At 39.5% G+C, this 8,369-nt stretch overlaps 1 pseudogene; it reads right to left on the bottom strand.

Moving 5' to 3' along the window:
* Positions 1-3,436: 3,436 nt before the first annotated feature.
* Positions 3,437-8,369, bottom strand: LOC141146066 (ATP synthase subunit gamma, mitochondrial pseudogene; annotated as a pseudogene).

Raw genomic sequence — 8,369 nt, 5'->3', positions numbered from 1 at the left:
AGAGGAGGCAGGGTCACCCGTTTATGTCACCGGGTGGCCCCACCCTCAGCTATATAAGAACTGTCACCCAGAAGAAGCGTCAGTCAGCGGGAGCCTCCCATGGAGGCGGAACGGTTGCGTCTTTTTTTTTTTTGGTCCATCGGTGGTGTGAATTTACATCGCTAGACATTTTTAATTTTTAATAAAAGACTTGTCCCAAGCTGTCTCTTGTCTTTTTTACCATTTTTGACACTTTTTTTGTGAAATGGTAGGGGTAAAATGTACCCCGGTACCAATTCACATGGAGGGCGGGATCTGGGGGTCCTCTTGTTAAAGGGGGTGTCCAGATTCCCATAAGCCCCCCTGCCTGCATACCCCCACAACTACCGGGCAAGAGTTATGGGGATGAGGCCCTTGTCCCCAAGACCCCAAAGCACCCTTCCCATGTTGAGGGCATGTGGCCTGGTATGGTTCAGGAGGGGGGCACTCTCTCGTCCCCCCTATTTTCCTGCAGCCTGCCAGGTTGCGTGCTCGGTTAAGGGTCTGGTATGGATCTTGGGGGGCCTCTACGCCATTTTTTCTTACATTTTGGCTCAGGGTTCCCCTTAAAATCCATACCAGACCTGGAGGGTCTGATATGGATTTTGGGGGGGGACCCCTACGCCATTCTTTTTTAAATTTGGTGCAGGGTTCACCCTAATTTCCATTCCAGACCGGAAGGGCCTGGTATGGATTTTGGGGAGACCTACACACATTTTTTTAAACATTTTTTGGTCGGGGTTCCCCTTAATATTCATACCAGACCCAAAGGGCCTGGTAATGGACTGGGGGGGGACCCATGCCTTTTTTTTCAATTAGTTTTATCTACATAGCCGAGACCCGACAATTCATTACAGCTGCGATCAGTTTTAAATGACAATTTTTCCTTTAGAAATGTCATTTTGCTGCGGTACTGTTCTAAACACGGGAAAAATGCGCCACTTTACAGACATACTATAGACACCCCCCGGCACAATATTTAAAGGGATATTTCATTATTATTATTTCACTTTAAGCATTAAAAACATCCCTCCGTTTAAAAAAAAAAAATTTGCATTGATACATGTCCCCTGGGGCAGGACCCAGGTCCCCAAACACTTTTTATGATAATAACTTGCATATAAGCCTTTAAAATGAGCACTTTTGATTGTTGTTAGTGTCCCATAGACTTTAACGGTGTTCCGGCGGCTTTTGAATTTGCCCCGGACAACACATACTGTTCAGTGTTCGCAGAACATCCAAACAACCAAAGTTCGGCCCGAACTTATGCTCAGGCCGAACTTTTCGCCCATCCCTAGTTATCACCTTGTTTACTATGCTGTATACAATAATTTAAACTCTACTAGCTAAACCACTGACTTAATCAAAAATACTTTTACAGAGTATTGTTTCACATACCACTATCTCTCTTGCTTTTCTTTTTCCCTTTGTCCTTGGCAAACTTGTTAAACGTTCAGTACCATTTGATGGACAGACCTTCAAACAACACAAGATACAATGTTTGCACAAAATAGCAGGGGCCAAGGGTGAAAAAAAAACGTGAGATCTCAGCTACTATGACAACCTGGAGACGTTTTGACCAGAGATTGAAAGAAAACATATTGTACACCTGACCTAATGGCCATGGTATTTATCTCTTCCCTTTGTGAACCAGAAGGACCAATTACCAGGGTGGTGGCCATGCTGAGACATTATGCTCTTCTATGGTTGTTTCCCAGTATGTTTGTTACAATAACCATGGTTTAGTGACTTTATTGGTATAGTCTGAGTTCACCTAAATAGCAGATCTGTTAAATATCCTTTTCAATGTTCCCAAGATACTTATTCGTCCTTTGTTGCATTTCGGCGCTGCTGATCTCCTGCAGCCACTTCTGCCACTCCTGTCATCGCTCAGAACTGGTGTCCTGATAATCAAAACAGCAGAAAATGCCTATTTAATGAGTGCCAGCACAACCAACAGCTTATGACCTTCACTAGAAGCACAGGTGACAGGTTGGCAGGCAGGAAAACAATTAGGAACAGAGCCTTGACATCCTATGACAAAATGTGCATGAACAAGGACCTACCTGCTGGGATCAACAGATATTTTACTGTTCAATCTTTTTCTTGAGATTTGATTTACTAAAATTACAAACATGCATGTGTTGAACATTTAGCGGCAAGTAGAACAAATTGCCACAGCTTGCAGAAACATAATAACAGTCAACAAGTAAACATGGAGTACAAATGCTTCTGGAAAAGTAGTGTTCCGCTGGAGCTAATTACAACAACAAGGGTATCAAGGCACTCAGGGAAAGGAATGTAAAATTGGGGGGGGGGGGGGGGGGCGATGGTTAGGAAGAGAAAGGAAGGGGAGGGTGGAGATGAAAAATGGAAAGAAGGGAGGAGGGGGTTGCTGTGGACAGATCTCAAGTTTTTACTATGAAAGGAGCAGTAACAAGTCTTGGTCAAACCCTACAGAAACGTATTGGGAAATTCAGGGTCTTCAGATGGCTCAAAACCATTTTGCTTGGAGTTTTTCATGAATGAGAGTATTGTGTATTCTTGATTTGGTGTTGCCTGTGGACAGAATGGGGGTTTGCCATGCCCAGCCAATCATTTGCTTTGCAGTCATGAAGATTTGCAAAAAACATTTTTACCCATACCTGTGATTCACGTTAAGGAGAGTGTATTGGGCTGCACAGGGGTGTCAAAGAGTTCTGGGAGTAGCTTATAGATACTTGTCCAGAAGCGGTTGTGGCTAACCACTACACATGAAGGAACGTGTCTACTTGTCCACAATTGTGGAAAAATGATGATGAACACAAAGGGTTATACTGAGTAATACTGCTAAGACATTTGTGAAGCAGGATTTAGTAGATTCCCAAATCTGGATCCAGTCTTGAGTATCCAACTCAAGTCCAAGGTCAGGTGACAATTTCTGAGTGTAGGCTAGCTATAATTGTGTAGTCAGGCTGAGGGTGTGTGGGTCAGAGGCGCATTTAGATTTAAAAGATGTAAGCATCCCGAGATCCACAGGACAATGTATATTAGTTTGTAAGACGGGTTTTATCTGAAGATATTGGAATAGGTCCTTGTGAGGAAGTTCATTTTCCTGTTGTTATTGAGCAAAAAGTTTGACCCCTGTCGTGGTCAACAGATATTCTTTTAATTAAAGTTGCAGATTCATAAAGATAGAAGTTTACTTTACTTTTGAAACGACTGTAACATGGTAAACGTATGCTTGATTTTAAGGATGAACAAATTTTAACTAATACAAATTTGACATTTTTGGCAGAGTTATTCAGTAAACATGACCAGTTACACTCAAACAATTTTTCCTTAATGTCCACATTAGTTGATTAGTGCAATATAACTTGCAGAATTTGATTTTTCAAATAAAATAAAGCAACTCATTTGTTGGCAATGATTTTTATTTTTATTTGTTTCGCCCCAGGACAGCTGCTCCAGAGATTACATCAATAAGCTCCTTGGTTATGACAGTTTGAAAACTTGAAAGCAAGTGCCAATTTGTCAATTATTTCATAAGCAATAGGGGATATTTGCCAAAGTAAATTCCTGATATTTTCTTAGTACTTCTGCATTAAAAGTCAAAAACACTGATACTTTTAGAACAGGCCTTTCTTCAGTCCTGTATAGGATTAAAACCTGAATCTATTGAGCACCACAGATCCTTACCCAAATTCATAACCAGATGTTAGCAGCTCAGATGTAATAATTGGAGCATCACCAATAGTAGTCAAACATTAGTTTCTTTAAACGTGGCAAGTGGTTACCATTAGTCCTTTGCAGCAAATCTCTCAACTTACTGGTTGCCCCATTAGCAACCATGACTTATTTTCTACTACCAGAAAGCAAGGTAATTTCACTAAATAGCTTTATTCACACATGTACAGTATATATAGAACCACAAACACTGTTATCAGAGAACACACCAATAATGAAATGCATTTTCTTGCCTTCAAGAGTAGTCATTTTAACTTTTACAAACAATGAGAGAGCTCCTGTTGCACATTCTTTAACTGCTACCATCTTCATAGACTTGACAACCTCTGGATGTTCTTCATGGCATTCAAAGACTTGCAATGTCCTCCAAAGTTGCCATGTTCCTGCCTTGACCCCATTGTGGGTAACAGATACAGTAAGGATGCTGCTCCAGTACAATATGGTGAATGCAGGTAATGCACTATTTGAGTGCACGACGACACACTTCAACTTGCGGTTGATTTACTAAAAAAGGAGAGTGCAAAATCTGGTGCAGCTGTGCATGGTAGTCGATCAGCTTCTTACTCTAGCTTATTTAATTTGACAAAAAAAAAAAAAAAGAAGCTAATTGGTTTCTATGCAGAGCTGCACCAGATTTTGCACTCTCGAGTTTAAAAAAAAATCAACCTCATAGATTAATCCAATGAATGTTTCACAGGGTCACCACACTTTCACAAGGTGTCTAGATGTCTGGAAAAAGCATGGTGTTAATGTAAAATGTATGACCTCTTCAGTCTGCTACACAAATATTTACTGAATAAAAGCAGGCAATGATCAGCAAATAACAAAAACTAATGAGGCAATGTACAAGTTTTACTTATTGCATTAATGTTTCTATTAGTGAGTAATCAGTGATAGAAAATCAGTAGTGCAGGGGCTGTAATTTGATTTGCAACTCCAGAAGAGACAGCTGTTTGGATCAAGAAACTCTTCACACTGCAAAAATTATTGAAATTCCCAAAGGACCCCTGGGGCTAAACATTAATGAAAGGATCAGATTGGTTTTTGGGGGCAAAGCAGAAACTGGAAATCTGGCAATCATTATATCAATGTACACCATTCTGAATAACCTGTTCAACGAGCATGCATTCATTTGATAGTGTTAAGTAAAAATATTTTTTTCATACAAATTTTTATTTAACTCCTTATTTGCCGTTTGTCAGTCTTAATTCATTTTTATTATCTGCTTTTTTTACTTTCTCCCTTAGCTAATTTTAAAGTGTTAAATTTAGGGCTGATGCTAGCTTTAGTGGCTGGTATTTCTATGCCCTGTCTCAATTACCAAGGGAATACAGAAAGCTAATAAACAAATGATTTCTGCATCTATACAAGCAATATTTATAGAATAAATAATATTTCTTTTTTTTTATTATGAAACCGTAACTGAATATAAATTGAATGTATAACAGTGTTGCACAGATTTTCTTTCTTTATTAAGTTCAAGGTTAAAACACTGGTCTAACAATTTTACGAAATTATCAACCTTAGAGATAAAATGTGCTAATTCTTACATATTTTCATTAGATGAATTAGAAAGCAGGTGATAGAGGTGCCGGTTGGCTAAAGTTTTCAAGATATTTCACAATAAAGATTTATACACAGGCGAGTATATTTGCCTGTAAGGTAGGGAGGTGTCTGATGATCATGATGCCTCGTAACTTTTTCGACAAAGTACAAGAGAGTAATGAAAATGGTACCACATGGAAGTGTATAAATTTATCTTCACTTTGAGACTAAAGATTATTACCTAACTGTAATGTATTGTTCTTTTATTGCAAGGTATATTTGTCTTGGTCAGATCTATGCATTATACAGTTACATCTGGTACAAGGAACAGTTGTGTGATATTTCCCCTAATGCCGCGTGCACACGAGCGGACTTTACGGGAGACTTTGCCCCACGGATGGGATTTCGTCGGACAATTCGATCGTGTGTGGGCTCCAGCGCACTTTGTTTTCTCAAAAGTTGGACGGACTTAGATTTGAAACATGTTTTAAATCAATCTGTCGAACTCAAGTCCGGTCGAAAAGTCTGCTCGTCTGTATGCTAGTTCGACGGACAAAAAGCCACGCTAGGGCAGCTATTGGCTACTGGCTATGAACTTCCTTGTTTTAGTCCGGTTGTACGTCATCACGTACAAATTCGACGGACTTTGGTGGATTGTGTGTAGGCAAGTCCGTTCATTCAGAAAGTCCGTCGTAAAGTACGTCGAAAAGTCCGCCGGGCAAAGTCTGCTGTAAAGTCCGCTCGTGTGTACATGGCATAAGAAGCCAAGATGCCTCCAAACTGTGTAAGCAATGCAGATAACTTCTGCTACATTTGTGGCGAGGTAAGATTTGCATCTCAAAAGTGCAGTATGACAGCAGTGGTAAAAAAGGCATACCACCTATATTTAAGATGCAAAATAGGGGATCAGAACAAGCGTTGAGCCTATCATTATTGTTGCATTACATGTACAACTTATCTACATCATTGGCTAAACAAGAAGAAAACGTCCATGCCTTTTGCAGTCCCAATGGTGTGGAGGGAGCATGAAAATGTTATATGAAAAAACAATAAATAAATGGTTATGTTATTGGTATCAATAAAAAGATACATTTATAATGATTGGTATGGCACCATTCTCATTGCTATATCACATTTTACAGAAAAGTTATTGAGCATAAATGCACATCCCCCTCGTAATTTTGAATTATTTTGATGCAATTTTGACCTAAAGCCAATTAATACTCAGGACTTCATTTTCCTTTATTAGTGACCCAATTCTGGTAGAATGTAGCTATTTTCATTTCGGAGGCTTTCTCCTTGTAGACCAGTGAAATCAGAAGTTCTAGGCTCCTTTTCACAAGCTGTACATTTCTTTGGAGCCTCAGTTTTGTAAAAACAAACCTGACATTAACAGTGGTCTATAGCTCAAGGTAAGTGAATCAACTTTATTATGCAGCTCAGTCCCAAGATTCAATCATATGGGTCCAGCATGAAAAGAGATAACTACCACTGTTTTCTTTCTCTAGCTAACCTATAGTGCTCTGGCAATCCATTATCATGTAATGAAGGTTTATTTGAAAAACAAAGAAAAAATAAGACAGAGCAATAGCTGATATGGCAGAGGAATAGGCCGCTGATTGTGGGCAATTGGGTAAAAGGAAGAGTGGCAGCTGATCCTGGAAATTGAGACAAAAAAAGAGAAATAGAACATATTATGGGCTTGGAGTCTAGAGAGAGCACAGCAGAGTGGGAGGCATTGATGGATTTTTACAGATGAGAGAGGAGGCAGATCATAGACCTGAGAGATAAGAGAGGAGGCAGAGTGGGACCTGATCATAGGAAATCAAAAGGGAGACAGAATAGGAGCTGATCATGTGCAGGGTATAGAGTAGGATAAGCAGGATATGATTAAAGACATGTGGAAGAATAGTCAGTGTAGTGTGGGCAGTAGACAGTGTAGGATAAGCAGGATATGTTTATGGACCTTTGGGAGAATAGGAGGTGTGGGGACTGATCAGTGCTAGGAGAAGGTACAGCAGGGGAAAATGATCATAGCATGGAGGAGGAAGTTAGCGGCTAGAGACAGAGGTCCCTATGTTAAGAAACTGTACAAAGCTGAAGATTGCATTATATGATTATAGGGTTAATATGTTTGAAATAGAACTAGTTTTCATTAAGTTCACCCTCTCACGGATCCTGCAACGTTAGTTAAGCTAAGATAAAAGAAAAAACACATTTAGTAACCATAACTACTAATCATAACAGAAACAATCTGCTGGCATCATGTGTTTTTATCTTCTGTCTTAAACACCCCAAGATTTAATTTGCCTATTGAGCTACCCCTTAGCAGTAGTAGTGCAAATCGTATTGATGAATAGGATAGGTTTTATCCCATTGCATGTTGCCAGAGCATTAATTTCAACAAAAAAACTTCCCATAAGATTATATGTGCATTTAAAGTATTTTATACATGTTATTTATCTGTGTAGACATTAAAAAGCCCTGAGATTGCTTTGAGGCACCATCTTGGATGTGATGTTAGCAGCCCCAGAATACTCAAAGCTGTCACTCAAATGGCATTTTATAGTAGGGGCAGTAGGGGTAGGCAACCTTGGAGAATTGGCGATCTACCTGAAAACATAAAAAAAAAAAATGAAAGAGCACCAGGATTACCTATCAAGGCCTCAGCAAGCCAGCAATTAATGTAATTTGCTAGCATTTTAAACAGATTTATTTTTTTCTTTGTAAATGTCATTTTTGCTGTAGCACATCCTACTGCAAGAATGAAAAATAAATTGCATAGAGAATCCCAAAACGCATACCAGACCCTTTGGCCTCTTCCCCACAACCCTTGCCCGGTGGTTGTGAGGGTCTGCAGTCGGGGAACTTATTGGAATCTGGAAGCCCCCTTTAATAATGAGGAAGCCCCCAGATATCATCCCCCCATGTGAATAAGTATGGGGTACATAGCACCCCTACTCATTCACAAAAAAAAGTGGTAGCCTAGAAATAAAGGCACCTAAACATTTGACAAGTCACTTATTTAAAAAATAGAAATCCTTTAAAAAGTACCTCACTGTAAATCCATTGTCAATCAT

The sequence above is a fragment of the Aquarana catesbeiana genome, linkage group LG05, assembly GCF_042186555.1.
Source record: "Aquarana catesbeiana isolate 2022-GZ linkage group LG05, ASM4218655v1, whole genome shotgun sequence".
NCBI lineage: Eukaryota > Metazoa > Chordata > Amphibia > Anura > Ranidae > Aquarana > Aquarana catesbeiana.
The sequence above is the reverse complement of the archived record's forward strand: the minus strand, read 5'-3'. Positions and strand labels throughout refer to the sequence as shown.